The sequence below is a fragment of the Anolis sagrei genome, chromosome 5 (assembly GCF_037176765.1).
Source record: "Anolis sagrei isolate rAnoSag1 chromosome 5, rAnoSag1.mat, whole genome shotgun sequence".
Lineage (NCBI taxonomy): Eukaryota > Metazoa > Chordata > Lepidosauria > Squamata > Dactyloidae > Anolis > Anolis sagrei.
The window spans coordinates 100,265,464-100,286,296 of record NC_090025.1 but is presented as its reverse complement, the minus strand read 5'-3'; the positions used below and the strand labels follow the sequence as shown (position 1 = coordinate 100,286,296).

Here is a 20,833-nt window from a genome sequence, read left to right as displayed (position 1 = left end):
AGACCGCACCACACAATTTTATTGGCAATTTATCATGAGGAATATGTATCCAGATTTTGCATGGATACAGGAAATCTCAGATAGTAGCTGTTGCACTCCAGAACAGGAATAATCCTCTGACTTTAAACACCACACGTTGAATAGGAAAAACAATCCTTTTATTGAAGATAAATAAAAAGCAGCAAAGTAAAAAAGCACTTTAAAGAAATAGGTAAATCCAATTAGGTAAGAAGATAAGCAGGAACAAACTAGTCCAAGGTAGAGTTCAGCAAAGTCCATAAAAGCAAAGTTCACAAATCTCTAATATAATCTAGAAAATCAGGAATACATTCATCCAAGGCATGGGTAAGTAATCAGTAAATCCAGGAATCAAAACCATGAAACAAGAAGGATATGAGCACGAATTGTCAAAGCAAGGCTTCCATGAAACAAGGACAAGAACTTAGCGTTATTCTAAAGGATGCTTCATCTGACTACACATCCCAAACTTGAGACTTTTATCCCCTCGTTAGCTAGGACACTAGCGGTCAGAAATTGGTTTCCCTTTAGCTGAAATTCTCTTACAGTGTTAAATGATGTGTGTTTTCTAAACACAGAGTGGAGATGGACAATTTCCCAAAGCATATTTATCAGTCTTATCATACCTGGTCCTTATCTTTCAAGTCAAGAGATACCATGGGTTTATTTTGTTGCTGACCAAACATTTCGAGTCAGTTATCATAGTTGGTGGTGAGCACCATTGTGCCTCTCTCCATGAGTCGGAGGATTGCCTGCAGGAGAACAGGATTCTGAATGTGTTGCTCCAAGTTATCAAAGACCTCCAATAGGCAGTCCTGGGAAAAGTTAGGCTTGGCATCTCCTGTGCGCTGGGAAGAAAAAATAACACCACCACAGAGAAATAAAAGCTTTAGTAAAAGTACTACAAAACTTTAGCAAAGTTTTACTAAACTTTGAAGCCACCAAATGCATAGCTGTCTTAATACTGAGCAGTCCTATAGAGTTTTAGCCAAGTTTCCAAGTTCATACCTTGTGAAGTCTGACTTGGCCAGGGCGGTCCACGCCTTGCTTACATCCAGATTGGACTACTGCAATGCAGTCTACATGGGGCTGCCCTTGAAGACGGCCCGGAAGTTTAAACTGGTACAACGGACAGCAGCCAGGCTCCTTACAGGAGCACACTATAGGAAACATACAACGCCTCTATTAAAACAGCTTCCTTGGCTGCGATAAGTTGCCGACCCAAATTCAAGGTGCAGGTCATAACTTATAAAGACCTAAACCAGGGGTTCTTAAACTAAGGCCCAGGGGCCAGATACGGCCCTCCAAGGTCATTTACCCGGCCCTTGCTCAGGGTCAACCTAAGTCTGAAATGACCTGAAAGCACACAACAACAACAACCACAACCCTATCTCATCAGCCAAAAGCGGGCCCACACTTCCCATTGAAATACTAATAAGTTTATATTTGTTAAAATTGTTCTTCATTATAATTAATGTATTGTTTTAAGTGGTTTTTGCACTACAAATAAGATATGCTGATTGTGCACTGGAATTCATTCATTTTTCTTTCTTTCAAATTATAATCAAGCCCTCCAACAGTTTGAGGGACTGTGACCTGGCCCTCTGTTTAAAAAGTTTGAGGACCCTTGACCTAAACGGTTTTATTTTTGAGTTTGCACTAGCCTTGGCCCGGCTTTTTAATTGCTCTGAATAGGCAGGATTATTTTTAATATACACTAGCCATCCCCTGCCAAGTGTTGCTGTGGCCAAGCCTGGTGATCTGGAAAATAAAGTAATGTGAAAGTGTGGGTTTCTAATATATGTAATTTCTTTATGCTTCTGGGTAAACAGTATTTCTTGTTGTTTCTTTGTCAGTGTTGATGTGGAGAGTGTCCGGTTTGCCTACTCTGGAATATGGAACATATAATTGTCCTTCTTTAGAGGTCCCTTTCAAATCTATGATACTATATTTGTGTGTGTGTGTGTGAATCATATCTATCTATCAATATCTATGGCTGGATGGCTCTTTGTCAGGAGGGCTTTGATTACATTTTCTTGCCCTGGTGAAGAGTTGGACTGGATGGCCTTAAGTATTTTCTCTTGGTCATGGTGGTTCTGTGTGGGAAATTTGCCCCAATTTTGTCATTTGTGGGGTTTAGAATGGTCCTTGATTGCAGGTGAACTATAAATCCCAGTAACTACAACTCCCAAATGTCAAGATCTATTTCCCCCAATATCTGTGTTTATATTTGAGCATATGGAATATTTGTGCCAAGTTTGGTCCAGATCCATCATTGTTTGAGTCCACAGTACTCTATGGATGTAGGTGAACTACAACTCCCAAACTCAAGGTCAATGCCCACCAAACCCTTCTAGTGTTTTCAGTTGGTCATGGGAGTCCTATATGCCATGTTTGGTTCAATTTCATAATTGGTGGAGTTCAGAATGCTCTTTGATTGTAGGTGAACTATAAATCCCAGCAACTACAACTCCCAAATGACAAAATCAAATTTTTTGAGTGAAGGACATACATTGGGTTGTTAGGTGTATGCTATCCAAATTTGGTGTCAATTCGTCCAGTGGTTTTTGAGTTATTTTAATACCACAAACGAACATTGCATTTTTATTTATATAGATGTGTTATTGTGATAATTTTATGCTTATGTTGTTTTGTTAATTTTACGTTATGCTGTTTACTTTGTATGTTTCGTTGATGTTACTTGGAAACTGCCCTGAATTCCCCTCAGGGAGACAGAGCGGTACATAAATAAAGTTTCATTATTATTATTATCATCTTAAAGCCTTTGTGGTACAAATGTGCATACAAGCATACGAGTGTATACATTGGCTTTTATATATACTGAAGATACACATGTTAATTCCACTAGGGATCACAAAAATGGCTTAGAGGACCATATGGAGCTTATGAGCTACAGTTTGCCAAACACAGACGCGCTTGCGAGGCCGGTGGGACCGAGAGCAGGGCCTCTCCAGACGATCTTAATAATCTTGATGGTTCATAGGGGAGAATACGTTTGGAGAGGTAAACAGGGCCAGAGTCGTTTAGGGCTTTATAGGTTAACACCAGCACTTTGAATTGTGCTTGGAAGCTAATTGGCAGCCAGTGGAGCTGGTGTAACAGTGGAGTGTGCTCCCTGTACCCAGCACCCGTTTGTAGTCTGGCTGCCGAGCGTTGGATTAACTGCAGCTTCCAGGCAGTCTTCAGAGGCAACCCCACGCAGAGAGCATTGCAGTAATCTAAACAGGATGTAACCAAAGTGTGGACCACTGTGGCCAAGTCAGACTTTCTCCCAACGGCTTCATGTATATGTTAAACAACATAGGGGACGGTACTGAACCCTGCGGGACTCCACAGTACAATGGCCGAGGAGTCGAGCAGGAGTCCCTTAGTGACACCTTCTGGGAGCGACCCTCGAGGAAGGACCGGAGCCACTGCAAAGCAGTACCCCCAAGACCCATTCCTGCGAGGCGTCCCAGAAGGATACCGTGGTCGACGGTATCAAAGGCCGAAGAGAGGCTTTCGACTAACCTGTTATTTGACTAATAGGTTAAAAAACATTTGGTCAATGACAAGAATGGGCAGTGTTAGCATAGAGTTTTTGAAAAACAGTTTAATTAATTTAGAGGAGGATTTCTGCTGATGAGGATTGAAAAATTAGCAGGATACTGGTGATGAGGAAAAGCATGACTAGTTGTTCTGTGTCGAGTCAGCATTTTAATTCCACTCCTAGTTGACTGCAGAAAAGAAGTCTTGTGAGTGCACAGTTTGGACTGGCTGGCAAACTAGTCAAAAATCAAAACTTTGGATACTAAAAACAATGGATATTATGAACATGGATATACTTACACATAAAATTTCATAAAATAGTGTAAAACCTCAAAGAACTGACTGGAGAAGCTTTTTGGAATAATAAAAAATGAAAATAAAGAAATGTATATCAAGAATTTATGAAAAAAACTTGAAGGAGTATCAATAAGAATGACGATTTAGGCAAACAAAGATAAGAGAAATGTGATATTTCCCAAACCTGGGTGGTCCTGGAAGTATTTTAACCACCCCTTCCTCGTTGCCCCACTTTTCCATTTTTTCTTCTTTTTTTCTTTCTCTTTTAACTGTCTTCTTCTTTCTTTTCTTTTTATGGTCTTCTTTCCTATTTTCTTCCCACACTTTTTATGTACTCAAGATGAAAACACAGTATGCCTATCTTTCTTTTTCCAGCTCCAATCTCGTGGAGCCAACTTATTCTAAATAAAAACAACTTTTAAAAAAAATCAAAACTTTTCTGATTTCACTATTACAACCTCATCTCATGGACAAAATTGCCCATTGTACAACATTCCCTCTTCACTTGCGGCACAGAGGCCGCCGACTCCCATCCCATGATGTAGATCTACTTCCAGCATGGCTCTGTGGTGCAAGTGAAGAGGGAGTGTCGTAGGCACTGTGGCTGCAACAGGGAGGCTTCCCGTGTTGCATAGGCAACAACAGGGGAAAGCCGGGCAGTGGATACTTCCCTCATGGGATGGGGTGAGGGGAAGTTGGCCGATACCACCCCCCTGCTATGTCAGCTCCACTGGCTGCCGGTCCATTTCCAAGCACAATTCAAAGTGCTGGTCTTGGCCTACAAAGCCCTATACGGTTCCGGCCCAGCTTACTTGTCCGAACGTATCTCCCTCTACGTTCCACCTCGTAGCTTAATATCTACTGGGAAGGCCCTGCTCTCGGTCCCACCAGCCCCGCAAACGTGTCTGGTAGGGATGAGAGACAGGGCCTTCTTGGTAGTGACCCCTGCTTGTAGAACTCCCTCCCCAGCGAGATTAGATTGGGGTCCTCCCTCCTTTCCTTTAGGAAAAAACTAAAATCGTGGTTTTGGAACCAGGCTTTCGGCTAGCGGGTACAGCGGCACTTTGAACGTTGAACTGGACCATACGACTGTTATGATAATTGGAAATGGCTATGTGATTATACCATTAATGGCCGATACAGGGCACAGATTCTGCAGTTCCACCGGAATCACCACAGTGTGTGGCAGATCCCAGTCTTAATGTGATGAGATCCTTAGTCTTTTCACTGGGGCTGAGACTATTTACAGAAATATAGCTCATGCAGACTTTTATGTGTCTGCTGCCACATGCCCTTTGGATGCTAGTGAATTTGGATGCCCTTTGCAACCTTGAACCTTTTGAACATGTCCTTTTGTAAGCATGTAGCTGGACAGGGGGAGTGTGCCCGTTAGTTCTGCTGGAACTCTCAGCGGCCTACGATACCGTTGACTACGGTTTCCTTTTGGGACGCCTTGCAGAGATAGGACTTGGAGATACTGCTTTGTTGTCGAAGGCTCTCATGGTCAGAATCACTGGGTTGCTGTGAGTTCTCTGGGCTGTATAGCCATGTTGCAGAAAGATTCTCTCCTGATGTTTCATGCACATCTATGGCAGACATCCTCAAAGGTTGTGAGGTCTGTTAGAAACTAAACAAGTGAGATTATAAACAGATATATAAACATCACTTGCCTAGTTTCCAACAGACTCACAACCTCTGAGGATGCCTGCCATAGATGTGGGCGAAATGTCAGAGAGAATACTTTTGGAACATGGCCATACAGCCCAGAAAACTCACAGCAACCTTTCCTGGAGGGACAGTCCCAGAAGGTGTTATTGGGTGACACCTATTCGACTCCACAATCGTTGTTTTGTGGAGTTCCTCAGGGCTCAATACTGTCCCTGATGCTGCTTAACATCTACATGAAGCTGCTGGGGGAGATCATCCGGAGTTTTGGAGTAAGATGTTATCTGTACACAGATGATGTCCAAATCTGTCACTCCTTCCCACCTGTCACTAAGGAGGCTGTCCAGACCTTGAACCGGTACTTGGCTGCTGTGTCGGACTGGATGAGGGCTAACAAATTGAAATTGAATCCAGAAAAGATGGAGGTCCTCCTGGTCAGTCGAAAGGACGAACAGGGCATAGGGTTACAACCTGTGTTGGATGGGGTTACACTCCCCCTGAAAACACAGGTTCGCAACTTGGGAGTGATCCTGGATTCATCGCCGAGTCTGGAACTCCAGGTCTCAGCGGTGCCCTGGGGAGCTTTTGCACAGTTAAAGCATGTGCACCAGCTGCGCGTGTACCTTGGGTAGTCTGATCTGGCCATGGTGGTCCTCGCTCTGGTTACATCCAAAATAGATTACTGCAACACACTCTACTTGGGGTTGCCTTTGAAGACTGTTCAGAAACTCCAACGGGCAGCAGCCAGATTACTCACCGGAGCGCCATACAGGGAGCACACCACCCCCCTGCTCTGTCAGCTCCTCTGGATGCCGGTCCATTTCCGAGCACAATTCAAATTGCTGGTCTTGGCCTATAAAGCCCTATACGGTTCCGGCCCAGCTTGCTTGTCCGAACGTATATCTCTCTACGGTCCACCTCATAGCTTAAGATCTCCTGGGAAGGCCCTGCTCTCAGTCCCACCGGCCTCGCAAACGTGCCTGGTGGGGACGAGGGACAGGGCCTTCTTGTTGGTGACCCCTACTTGTAGAATTCGCTCCCCAGCGAGATTAGATCGGGGTCCTCCCTCCTTTCCTTACGAAAAAACTAAAATCGTGGTTTTGGAACCAGGCTTTCGGCTAGTGGGCACAGCGGCATTTTGAACATTAAACTGGACCATACGACTGTTATGATAATTGGAAACGGCTATGTGATTATATAATTAATGTTACTGTTTTTAATCTGTTATGCATTTATGGTTTTATATTGTTGTTTATTGATATTGTGGCATCGAATTATCGCTTGTGTTAGCCGCTCTGAGTCCCCCCCCCCCCCCCCCGGGGTTGAGAAGGGCGGGGTAGAAATGTTGTAAATAAATAAATAAGAAATGTGTCCACTGTATCTTAATGTCTCTGATAAGCAGATGTAGTCCAGGGCTGGAAATGTATGTTTCTCCATATGTTGCCGAAGTATAGCCCTCATGATCCCATACCACTGACTCTACTGAGCAGGGCAATATGTAGAAGGCCATAAATTCCCAACACCTGACTTATTCATTCAGCCACTGTAGCATGCTAGAAGAAGGAGTGGTTGGATTTGTTTTCACTGTCCACCACTAAAGGTATCCAGAGTGGGAACCTCTGCAACTACTGGGTTAGACATCAAATGGATTTCCATCTGGCCCTATAGAAAATAATGGACTGCTTTTGCATTTCCGTTTTGGTTACCATTGAGACTAACTCATTTGCCCAACCAACAGTAATAATAATTGGGAGGGGGGTGGATAGGTGGTTTTGGTAGCATTACACAGCTTTCCATTTTTAAACTTATTTATAGGTGTTTTTTATTTTTATGTCAAAAAAGCCCTACAAAATAGCAACAAGCATGACTCACATAGAGTTTGAAAATGCACATCATTGATCAGGTTGCTTTTACCTTGATTTTTGTTCACTTCTATTTGTTGTCCTTTCAGCGGAATCCATGTCTTCCAATCCTATGAAATAAGAATACAGGTATTCCATAGACTTTAACTGGGAATGAAACACTGATCAACAAAGAAGTCAATTTTAAAAATTGGGCAAATCAGCTGGACTAATCCAATGTATGCATACCATTACTCTGTGGATTGAATGCTAGCTACCTCTGTAGAGACCCAACCCTAATCAGAAAAACAAATGTGATGGAAATTACTGAACTATGCAAAAAGACTCCTGAGACTATGGCAAATTTAAAGAATGAAACAAAGTCTCATTTATGTGTGGCCAAATACCAAAACAGCAGACCTACTACTATGTTCAACTGCTGTATTTATATTTTTGCCATATATTAATTGCTACTAGTATCATTGTTAGCACCGGGACTGTGGCACAGCTGGCTGGAAGTCAGCTGCATTAGATCACTACTGACTGAAAGGTCATGATTTCGAAGCCAGCCCGGGTCAGAGTGAGCTTCCGACCATTGTGTAGCTCGCTGTCTACCTTTGCAGCCAGAAAGACTGCTGCATCTGTCAAGTAGAAAATTTAGGTATTGCTTATGCAGGGAGGCAAATTTAACTCATTTACGACACCATAAAAATCTCCAGCAAGCATGCAAAGAATGAGGAAAGTACTGCATCAGTGTCACAAATGGATGGTGAAGCGACAGCTCCCCTGTTGGCCAGAATACCCTCATGAAGCTGGAATGTTAAATGGCCTCTGTGTGTCTGTCTATATATGTTGTGTGTCTGTGGCATTGCATGTTTGCCATGTATATGTACATGGTAATCCGCCCTGAGTCCCCTGCGGGGTGAGAAGGGTGGAATATAAATACTGTAAATAAAATAAATAAATAATTGTTAAGGCTTTGGTCTTAATTGGGAGGTTGCAATGGGAAAACATTATATCCTAGACCAGTGTTTCTCAACCTGGAGGTCAGGACCTCTGGGGGGATCGTGAGGGAATGTCAGAGGGGTCATCAAAGACCATGAGAAAACACAGTATTTTCTGTTGGCCATGGGGGTTCTGTGTGGGAAGCTTGGCCCAATACTATCATTGGTGGGTTCAGAATGCTCTTTGATTGTAGGTGAACTATAAATCCCAGCAACTACAACTCCCAAATGTCAAGGTCTATTTTCCCCAAACTCCATCTGTGTTCATATTTGGGCATATGGAGTATTCATGCCAAGTTTAGTCTAGATCCTTCATTGTTTGAGTCCACAGTGCTCTCTGGATGTAGGTGAACTACAACTTCTAAACTCAAGGTCAATGCCCACCAAACCCTTCCAGTATTTTCTGTTGGTCATGGGAGTTCTGTGTGCCAAGTTTGGTTCAATTCCATTGTTGGTGGAGTTCAGAATGCTCTTTGATTATGGATGAACTATAAATCTGAGCAACTACAACTCCCAAATGTCAAGGTCTATTTTCCTCAAACTCCACCAGTGTTCACATTTGGGCATATTGAGTATTTGTGCCATGTTTGATCCAGATCCATCATTGTTTGAGTCCACAGTGCTCTCTGGATGTAGGTGAACTACAACTCCCAAACTCAAGGTCAATGCCCACCAAACCCTTCCAGTTTTTCTACTTGTCATGGGAGTTCTGTGTGTAAAGTTCAATTCCATCGTTGGTGGCGGTCAGAATGCTCTTTGATTGTAGTTGAACTATAAATCCCAGAAACTACAACTCCCAAATGACAAAATCAATCCTCCCCAACCCTACCAGTACTCAAATTTGAGCATATTGTATATTTATGCCAAATTTGGTCCAGTGAATGAAAATACATCCAGCATATCAGATATTTACATTACAATTCATAACAGTAGCAAAATTACAGTTGTGAACGAAAATAATTTTATGGTTGGCAGTCATCACAACATGAGGAACGGCATTAAGGGGTCGCAGCATTAGCAAGGTTGAGGATCACTGTCTGACACAGCTGGAAAATGGTTGAAACAATTTTGTGTCAAGACATGACCATATAGCCAACCAAGATATCACTTCAGAAGCCATGGCACCAAAACTTCAAAAAGTACAGCTAATATCCTACTCCTTAGAAGCAGAAAGCAACAGACCACTGCGTTGACATGAGCATAATGGTGAATGACTTCCTCATTAATAGTTGTGGTGGAAGCATGTGAACAATTATGCAAACACTCTTACCTAGAGACAGAAGTGTAAAAAATAACACATCGGTTTACTGTGTGTTGTTCATGTTTATTATTTGGAATTTCATAATTATGCTGTGGTACAATGAGAAAACAAACTGAAAATTGTTCATATACTACAAGACAGAAGCTGCTGGAGAAGACAGAATCCAGTATTACTGTTTCACCATTGCCTCACCACCAGTTACTTTCAGTGGGACAATGCATTCTACAAACAGAAAGATGGAGTAGCTATGGGGAGCCCTCTCAGCCCGGTCATAGCTAATTTCTACATGGAACACTTTGAAAAACAAGCCCTGGAAACAGCAAAAAAAAAAAAGCCCACGATATGGTTCAGATATGTGGATGACACCTTCACCATTTGGAGCCATGGAGAAGAAGAACTCAACAGGTTCCTGGACCATCTCAACAGCATCCACCCAAACATCCAATTCACCATGGAAAAAGAAAATGAAGGAAGACTGCCTTTTCTAGATGTCCTAGTTATCCGCAAACCAGATCAACAATTGGGTCACACCGTTTACAGAAAACCCACACACACAGATAGATATCTACATAAAAACTCCAACCATCACCCAAGTCAAAAAAGAAGCACAATTTAAGCCTTGGCAGACAATGCAAAAAGAATCTGCGAACCCCACCTTCTCCAAGATGAATTGAACCACCTCAACTGGGCTCTCCAGGCCAACTGGGCTCTACCTCCACCTCAGACTTCAGAAGAGCTGCAAGACCAAGAACAAGCCACGAGAGTAAAGATGAAGATCCATCCAGAGGAAAAGTGTTCTTGCCATACATCAAGGGAACCACTGATCGCCTAAGAAAACCCAATAAAATAAATGGTTTTACCATGAATCATCAGGCAACTTGAAGATATATATTCATACAAACACATTTAATAAACTACAAGACAATATCACATACCTAAATCTATATATATAAATTTCCTACTGGCGTCCAACGAGGAAACAAAACTCTAAAACCCCTCCACACAACTCTACCAAAATTGCCATGCCCCAAGGACAACCCACTAGGTACAAACTAATCCACTCAGAAATCAAAACCACACAACAACCGCAAAAAACGGCAAAACAACTGAGCATGCGCACTGGCGCAAACTCCCTGGTGCGCGCACACACATGGCCCCTCACCCCCCCCGCGCGGCACACACACACACGCGCGTGTCCCCTCTCCCCCCCGGCGCGGCACACACATGCGCGCGCGCCCCCAACCCCCCCCCGGCATGGCACACACACGCGCGCGCACGCGCCCCCTCTCCCCCCTCCGGCGCGGCATACACACGCGCGCACGTGCCCCCTCACCCGCCCGACGCGGCACACACGCGCGCGCGCACGCGCCCCCTCTCTCTCCTCCGGCGCGGCAAACACATGCACGCACACACGCGCGCGTGCCCCCTCACACCCCCCGGCCCAGCACACACACGCGCGCGAAGAAGAAAGGAGAGAAAGAGGGAGGGAAAGAAAGAAAGAAGGAAGGAATGAGGTAGAAAAGGAAGAAAGGAGAGAAAGAGGGAGGGAAAGAAAAAGGGGGAGGAAGGAAAGTTAGAGAAAGAAGGAAGGAGAGAAGGAAAGAAAAAAGGGAAAGAAGGAAGGAAAGAAGGAGCGAAGGAAGGGGGGAAGATGTAGAGAAAGAGGGAGGGAAGGAAAGATGGAAAGAGAGAAGGAAGAAAAGAGAGACTGCAGAAGAGAAAAAGGAAGAAGGAAGGAAAGAGGGAGCGAAGGAAGGGGATAAAATGTAGAGAAAGAGGGAGGGAAAGAAAGGAGGAAAGAGAGAAGGAAGAAAAGAGAGACAGCAGAAGAGAAAGAAAAAGGGGGAAGGAAGGAAAGCGATAGAGAAGGAAGGAAGGAGAGAAGGAAAGACAGGAAGGAAGGAAGGAAACAGGGAGTGAAGGAAGGAGGGAAAGAAGGGGAGATAGGGGGAAGGTTGGCCACAGCAACGCGTGACGGGTACAGCTAGTACTAAATATGTGGATGCTACCAATCCCACTTCATCTTGGCCAAGATGAAGTACTTTGGCCACATCATGAGAAGAAAGGAAAGCTTAGAGAAGACAATGATGCTGGGGGAAATGGAAGGAAAAAGGAAGACCAAGGGCAAGATGGATGGATGGCATGTCTGAAGTGACTGGATTGACCTTGAAGGAGCTGGGGGTGGTGACGACCGACAGGGAGCTCTGACATGGGCTGGTCCATGAGATCACGAAGAGTCAGAAACGACTGAAGGAATGAACAACAACAACCCATCCCACACAATAATTTTTAATGTATGTGCCTGTTGAAGAAGCCATTTGAAAGTTAATATTTTATCCCTTTTGACTGATCCAGTAAAGGTGGTGTTTTGGATTTTTTAAATAATACTAAATATCAATCAAAACAAAAACTGTGCCTTTACGCTTTTGTGTTAATTGAACTACTGACAGCCAGGTTACAAATAGTACTCAATTTTAACTACAAATATCTAGCAGAGATTTGTTTAGACTACTACATTGTGTTTGTGTACATCTTTGTGCCTTCATGTCAGCGGTTGACTGATGGCAACCCATGCATTTCATAGGGTTTTCTTAGGCAAGCAACAGTTAGTGCGCTTTCAGAGAGTGACTATGTACCTCCTTTCTGTCGTTCCTCCCACAATGTTGTACTGGAAGGGTTTGGTGCGCATTGACCTTGAGTTTTGGAGTTGTAGTTCACCTACCTCCAGAGAGCACTGTGGACTCAAACAATGATGGATCAGGACCAAACTTGGCAGGAATACTCAATATACCCAAATATAAATACTGGTGGAGTGCGGGGAAAATACACCTTGACTTTGGGAGTTGTAGTTCTTGGGATTTATAAGTTCATCTACAATCAAAGAGCAATCTCAACACGACCAATGATAGAATTGGGCCAGATTTCCCACATAGAACCCCCTTGATTAACAGAAAATACTTTTGTTTTCTGATGGGCTTTGATGACCCCTCTGACACCCCCTTACAACCCCCGCAGGGGTCCCGACCCCCAAGTTGAATAACACTGGATTAATGGGCTGCTAATTGAGAATGCTTAATGTTAAGGATTAATGTTAATGTTAATGGAGCCCCCGGTGGCGCAGTGGGTTAAAGCACTGAGCTGCTTAGCTTGTTGATCGAAAGGTCGCAGGTTCGATTCCGGGGAGCGGTGTGAGCTTCCACTGTCAGCCCTAGCTTCTGCCAACCTAGCAGTTCGAAAACATGCAGATGTGAGTAGAACAATAGGTACTGCTCCGGCGGGAAGGTAACGGCGGTCCATGCAGTCATGCTGGCCACATGACCTTGGAGGTGTCTACGGACAACGCTGGCTCTTCGGCTTAGAAATGGAGATGAGCACCACACCCCAGAGTCAGACATGACTGGACTTAATGTCAAGGGACTACCTTTACCTTTACCTAATGTTAAGGTAGAGGTATGGGTAAGGAAAGGAAAGGAAAAAGGAATAGAGAAAGGAAAGGAAAGGAAAAAGGAAAGGGGAATAGAGAAAGGAAAGGAAGGGAAAGGAAGGAGGCTCTCTGGGACCAAAGCAATGGGGTTTTTGCCTCTCCCCAAGGACGGAAAGGGCAGGAGAAGCTCCAGCTTAGCCTGAGAAATGGGTCAAATCCTGCAAAGCCTCCCTTCCTGCCTGGACTGCAGATCAGATCGAGAGCGCTGGCTCTCTTCCTTCCTCCGCCCGCCTCCCTTTACCTGGCCCCGCTGGCGGCTGCTCTTCCTCGGCCGGCTCCAGCCAGCGAGAGGACCGCAACTCCTCCTCTTCCTCCGAGGCTGGCGACAGTGTGAGAGAGAGCCTCCTGTCTGTCCTTAGGAGCCGCTGCACGCCCAAAGCATCAGCAGGTCCCAAAGCAGGCCAATTGCGCGCGCCGCTGGCCAGCCCCCGTCAAGCGGGGGTCGTTGACCAATCCGGGCAGCCGCATCTCGGAAGCTAAGCCCCGATTGGTTGGCTGCCTGGATTGTTATTCTTCTGCTCGCTTGGGTATCCGAGGATATTTGGAAGAGACCTCACTACCCAGAGGGCCCAGAGAAAGACATTGCTAGCATAAGCTTTCAAAAATGTTTACACTAGAGATGTCTTTCCCTTAATCTCAAAAGTACTGCTAGACTCCTTTATATTTTTTTTCTGTTCAAACTGACTGCCAGGCTATCAAATGCTAATCAAGGTGGTCAGTTTAAACATTCACACCTAGCTCCAGCAGACAAGAGTCCTTTGTCCCACCCTGGTCTTTCCACAGATATATAAACCCATTTTCCTAGTTCCAACAGACCACACTACCTCTGAGGATGCTTGCCATAGATGCAGGCGAAACGTCAGGAGACAATGCTCTAGAACATGGCCATATAGCCCGAAAAAACCTACAACAACACAGTCAGTTTTTTAGTGGAACAGAATGCATAAGGTTGTGGGTGAACTACAACTCACATCGTGCCAGGTTAAGCCCAGGAAACTCCATCAGTACTTAAAGTTTGTCATATTGGCCAAGTGTGCTCTAGATGCGTCATCGGTGGTACAAAATGCTTTACTAATAATATCTATATAAATAAAAATGTAATTTTTTTTGTCGTGTCAGGAGCGTCCTGTTGTGAGAGAATTGGCCGCCTGCAAGGACGTTGCCCAAGGGACGCCTGGATGATTTTGATGTTTTTTATCATCCTTGTGGGAGGCTTCTCTCATGTCCCCACATGAGGAGCTGGAGCTGATAGAGGGAGCTCATTCGCCTCTCCCCGGGTTCGAACCTGCGACCTGTCGGTCTTCAGTCCTGTCGGCACAGGGGTTTAACCCACTGCACCACCGGGGGCTCCTATAAAAAAATGTAATGTTCGTTTGTGGGATTAACTCAACTCAAAAACCACTGGACGAATTGACACCAAATTTGGACACAAGACACCTCTCTGGCCAACGAGAGACCACCACTCACAAAAACACTGAAAAACACAGCAGAAGGGACTTAAAAAGCCAAAAAAAACCCAAAAAAAATAATACAATGCACGCGCAAAACCACATATATATAAGCAAACATACATATACTGTATATACACACACAAAACACATACACAGAAAGGAGGGAGGGAGGAGAGGAGGGAGAGAAGGAGGAAAGGAGAGAAGGAAGGGAAGAAAGAAGGGTAGAGAAGGAAGGAAGGAGAGAAGAAGGGAAAGGAGGGAAGGAGAGAAAGAAGGAAATAAAGAAAGGTAGAGAAGGAAGGAGGGAGAGAAGAAGGGAAAGAAGGCGAGAAGGAGAGAAAGAAGGAAACAAAGAAAGGTAGAGAAGGAAGGAGGGAGAGAAGAAGGGAAAGAAGGAGGGAAGGAGAGAAAGAAGGAAAAAGGGAAGGGTAGAAAAGGATGGGAGGAGAGAAGGAGGGAGAGAAAGAGGGAAGGATAGAAGGAAAGACAGAGGGAGGGAAGGAGAGAGGGAGGGAAAGAAGGAGGGAAGGAGATAAAGAAAGAAGGGTAGAGAAGGCAGGAAGGAGAGAAGGAGGGAGAGAATGAAATAAGTGAAAGAGGGTAGGAAGGAGAGAAGGAATGAAAGAAAGAGGGAGGGAAGGAAGGAAGGAAAGAGACAAGGAAGGATGGAACTAAAGAGCAAAGGAAGCGAGAAAAGAAACAGAGAGGGAAGAAAGAACGGAAAGAAAAAGAGGGAGGGAAGGAAGGAGGGAAAGAAAGAAGGAGAGAAAGAGGGAGGGAAGGTTGGCTACAGCAACGCGTGGCAGGGACAGCTAGTATATAAATAAAAATGTAATGTTCGTTTGTGGGATTAACAGAACTCAAAAACCAGTGGGCCAATTGACACCAAATTTGGATAGCATACACCTAACAACCCAATGTATGTCCTTCACTCAAAATTTTTGATTTTGTCTTTTGGGAGTTGTAGTTGCTGGGATTTATAGTACACCTACAATCAAAGAGCATTCTGAACTCCACCAATTATGGCATTGAACCAAACGTGGCATAGAGGACTCCCATGACCAACAGAACACACTAGAAGGGTTTGGAACATGAAAGAAGGCTCCCACAAGGATGATAAAAACATTAAAATCATCCGGGCGTCCCCTGAGCAACGTCCTTGCAAACGGTCAATTCTCTCATACCTGAAGCGACTTGAAGTTTCTCAAGTCGCTCCTGACACAATATATCTACCTATCTATCTATCTATCTATCTATCTATCTAATTATAAAAATAATTCAAGGGCTTAACAGCATTGTTAAGTGGGTGTGTGCACTTTCAAAAGGGTTTTGTATTCAGCCAGGCAGAGAGTTGCCAGCTTTTCTATATCATATCAGCTTTTTGATTTTTGGGACTTTTAAATCTCAGAAGCCACGTTCAAATCTTAAGTGGTGGCAAGCGCTAAGATTATCATAATTTTTAGTTTCCACAAAAATATATAAAGTTCCCTCTACTCTATAATTGGTTTGCAGCATTTGGGATTTTTATTTTCGAATAAACATTTCCCACAATAAGTTCCTACTTCTTTATACCTCCCTTCCAAAATAAACAAACCGAGAGATGGATAGTAGGCCTGGGTAACAACGGAAAAATTTGTTTCTAAAATCGATTTGTATTTGGGGGGTTTTTTGTTTCGATATTTAAAATAATTACAACATTTTCCTTTTAAAAAGTTCGATATTTACGAAATTTCGTAAATGGTAAAAAATTAATGAATCGATTTCCGAAACAATAACGAATCGATTCGTTAATGGCGGACGCGACCGCGAAATACGCTAAAAAACCTCCAAAACCTTCTGAAGCTTCCCTCTCCCTCTGTTGTTGACTGTTGGTGTGATATTATATTTTTTTTTCACTAATTAAACCATAATACTGGCCCAGACATGCGGAAATAATAACGAAACAACCTCAAAACAATAACGAAACGAATACAATATCGAAATATGAAGCATTTACAAAACGTTTTTGAAAATTCGTTTTTTTTTAATAATTGCTCCAGAATGGTTCGTTATCGTTTTGTAATTGAAAAAATTAACGAATTATTAACGAATTACGAATTAACGAAATGAAACCGCCCAGCCCTAATGGATAGATAAACAGACAACTAGATGATAGATGCCCTCATAGAGTGAGACTCAACTTAAAAACTCTCAGTTCAGGAAGCTGAATCAACTAAAATACAGTACTCTCAAAAACTGATGTGAAGCCTATGCATCTACAACTCAGCAAAATATGAAGTAATATTTTGTTATTATTGGGACAAATTGTCTCTGCAAATATGGAGAATTTTGGAAGATAAATGGCTGAAATCATTCTTTTATTTCACTACTATGTCAAATTGAAGATGACTAAGCGCTGAAGAGAAATTGTACCCATTTATAATACACCCGATGATATGTTTTAGTACACATGCATACTGAATTGTGTGCTACAGCTCAGGGAAAGCCATGTACAAAGTTTGATTTTAAATTCCCACAAATTAGGCAATTGTGCAGATATCTTAAAATATAATTTTTCATCCTAGTGCAGAAAACTGTCCATTACATTAAGATTTATTTATTTTCATACATATGTGCATTCACAGACATGCCCCTATCCCTTCATGACTACCTATGTAGTTATATAGAAAACACTTGATGCTACTTGCAATGTTGCTTGGAAATTCTGGAAATCTAAAACCTATGCGGTACTCTGGACACATGTTTGCAAGGGTGGAGAAACCGTTATCACCTAAAAATCAAATTTTATTTCAAGTCAGGCTTTTTTTTGAGCCATTTGCTATTGAAATATGGGACCAAAGAAAAAAGCACAGGAGGAAAAACATTAATAGATTTGATAGCAAAATTATTGTTTAGGATATGTAATGCTGTTCCTATGGCAAGCCCGGTGATCACAAAATATAGTGCACTAGCTGTCCCCTGCCACGCGTTGCTGTGGCCCAGTCTGTTGATCTGGAAAATAAAGTAATGAGAAAGTGCTGGTTTCTAATATATGCAATGGGTAAACAGTATTTCTTGCTGTTTCTTTGTCAGTGTTGATGTGGAGAGTGTCTGGTTTGCCCACCCTGGAACATGCAAGACATCATTGTCCTTCTTTAAGGGTCCCTTTCAAATCTATGATACTATATCTCTCTCTGTGCGTGAATCAGATCTATCTATCTATATCTATGGCTGGATGGCTCTTTGTCAGGAGGATTTTGATTACGTTTTCTTGCCCTGATGAAGGGAGTTGGATTGGATGGCCTTAAGTATTTTCTGTTGGTCATGGGGGTTCTGTGTGGGAAGTTTGCCCCGATTCTGTCTTTCATGGGGTTCAGAATGCTCTTTGATTGTAGGTGAACTGTGAATCCCAGTGACTACAACTCCCAAACGTCAAGGTCTATTTCCCCCAAACTCCATCTGCGTTCATATTTGGGCGTATTGAGTGCTTGTGCCAAGTTTGGTCCAGGTCCATCATTGTTTGAGTCCACAGTGTTCTCTGGATGTAGGTGAACTACAACTCCAAAACTCAAGGTCAATACCCACTAAACCCTTCCAGTATTTTCTGTTGGTTTTGGGAGTTCTATGTGACAAGTTTGGTTCAATTCCATCGTTCATGGAGTTCAGAATGCTCTTTGATTGTAGGTAAAGGTAAAGGTAGTCCCCTGACATTAAGTCCAGTCATGTCTGACTCTAGGGTGTGGTGCTCATCTCCATTTCTAAGCCGAAGAGCCAGCGTTGTCCGTAGACACCTCCAAGGTCATGTGGCCGGCATGACTGCATGGAGCGCCGTTACCTTCCCGCCGGAGCGGTACCTATTGATCTACTCACATTTACATGTTTTCGAACTGCTAGGTTGGCAGAAGCTAGGGCTGACAGTGGAAGCTCACGCCACTCCCCGGAATCGAACCTGCGACCTTTCGATCAACAAGCTCAGCAGCTCAGTGCTTTAACCCACTGTGCCACCGGGGGCTCCCTCTTTGATTGTAGGTGATCTATAAATCTCAGCAACTACAACTCCCAAATGACAAAATCCTAATTTTTTGAGTGATGGTCATTCCTTGTGTTGTGAGACGTTTTCTTGCCAAATTTGGTGTGATTTCGTTCATTGGTTCTTTTGTTTTTAAGGTACTCATTATGCACAGAGCATTTTTATATATATAGATTGCCTCTGAAGAACATATAAAGTTCTCTTTATATCTTTTACTAGGAGAAGATTTGGGCAACAAAATGCATTCAGAATCAGCATCCAGAATCCTTAGAAAATTGTTCTGGTCCGACCATTACTTGCTAATGTGTGTTCTATTTGCTCACTTTCTTCACAGGAGCCCCCGGTGGCGCAGTGGGTTAAAGTCCTGTGCTGGCAGGATTGAAGACCGACAGGTCTCAGGTCCGTATCCGGGGAGAGGCGGATGAGCTCCCTCTATCAGCTCCAGCTCCTCATGCGGGGACATGAGAGAAGCCTCCCACAAGGATGATAAAAACATCAAATCATCCGGGCGTCCCCTGGGCAACGTCCTTGCAGACGGCCAATTCTCTCACAACAGGAGCAACTCCTGACACGACAAAAAAAAAAAACTTTCTTCACTGAGCAAACTCCCTCCAGGGCTATTGACCAATCAGGTGGCGCCACATACCCTAAAGGCTGCCTGCTGGCTCTGCCCCCTCAGCTCTGAGCTAAAAAAATGGCTGCCTGGCTTTTACCCTTTGAAAGAAACCAAACACCAGCCCTGCACAGTAGGCCAGTATGTTACATAACCCAGAAGCAACCGGAAGCCCCCCATTTAATAAGACAGAGCGTAATTTTGAGGTATCTTAAACCTCATGGGCAAGAAAATGAAATTATTACCATTGTCAATAAACACATTTTAAAATATTTCAGTTTAAAACACACAAGTAAATGTTACACAAATGTATCTGCACAATTTGCAAACGACGTTTTCAGAAAAATGCTCCTGCACATATACATTTAATACACACAATAGGACTTATCAATGCCTAAGTGAGTTTGGCTGGTTACTTCAGATTTTAAAAGCTGCCAGTTTGCTACCCGGCACAATTCTAAGTACTGGCTTTAGCCTTTAAAGCCCTAAATCAGTGGTTCACAACCTGGGGTCTCCAGATGTTTTTGGCCTACAACTCCCAGAAATCCCAGACAGTTTACCAGCTGTTAGGATTTCTGGGAGTTGAAGGCCAAAAACATCTGGGGACCCCATGTTGAGAACCACTGGCCTAAATGGTTCTGGCTCAGTTTATCTGTCTGAACGCATCTCGGCCTATGAACCATCTAGATCAGGAGTCCTCAAACTAAGGCCCGGGGGCCAAATACGGCCCTCCAAGCTCATTTACCTGGCCCTCACTCAGGGTCAACCTAAGTCTGAAATGACTTGAAAGCACACAACAACAACAGCAACAGTCCTATCTCATCAGCCAAAAGCAGGCCCACACTTCCCATTGAAATACTAATCGTTTATATTTGTAAAAATTGTTTTCATTTTAATTTTTGCATTGTTTTTAATATTTTTTGCACTAAAAATAAGATACATTCAGGGCGCATAGGAATTCATTCATTTTTTTTTTCAAATTATAATCCGGCCCTCCAACAGTTTGAGGGACTGTAACCTGGCCCTCTGTTTAAAAAGTTTGAGGACCCCTGATCTAGATGCTTAAGATCGTCTGGGGAGGCTCTGCTCTCAGTCCCGCCTTCTTCACAGATCTAATTGGCAGGAACAAGAGACAGGGCCTTCTCAGCTGTGGCCCCCTGGCTGTGGAACGCCCTCCCTAGGGATATTAGATCGGCCCCCTCCCTCCTAACATTTTGAAAGAGAGTTAAAACGTGGCTGTTTGAGCAGGCATTTGAAGATGCAGTATAACTGATTAATTGAGACTCATGGAACGTTTGGACGATACAAGGGAAAATGATTTTAATGATCATAGAATCATAGAATCAAAGAGTTGGAAGAGACCTCATAGGCCATCCAGTCCAACCCCCTGCCAAGAAGCAGGACAATTGCTTTAAAATCACCCCTGACAGATGGCCATCTAGCCTCTGCTTAAAAGCTTCCAAAGAAGGAGCCTCCACCACACTCCGGGGTAGAGAGTTCCAGTGCTGAACGGCTCTCACAGTCAGGAAGTTCTTCCTCATGTTCAGATGGAATCTCCTCTCTTGTAGTTTGAAGCCATTGTTCCGCGTCCTAGTCTCCAAGGAAGCAGAAAACAAGCTTGCTCCCTCCTCCCTGTGGCTT

General features: G+C 43.6%; 1 pseudogene; it reads right to left on the bottom strand.

Annotated features, from left to right (window-relative positions):
• LOC137097177 (protein FAM118A-like) overlaps positions 1-7,497 on the bottom strand; it is a 49,230-nt pseudogene extending 41,733 nt beyond the window's left edge.
• Positions 7,498-20,833: the final 13,336 nt, after the last annotated feature.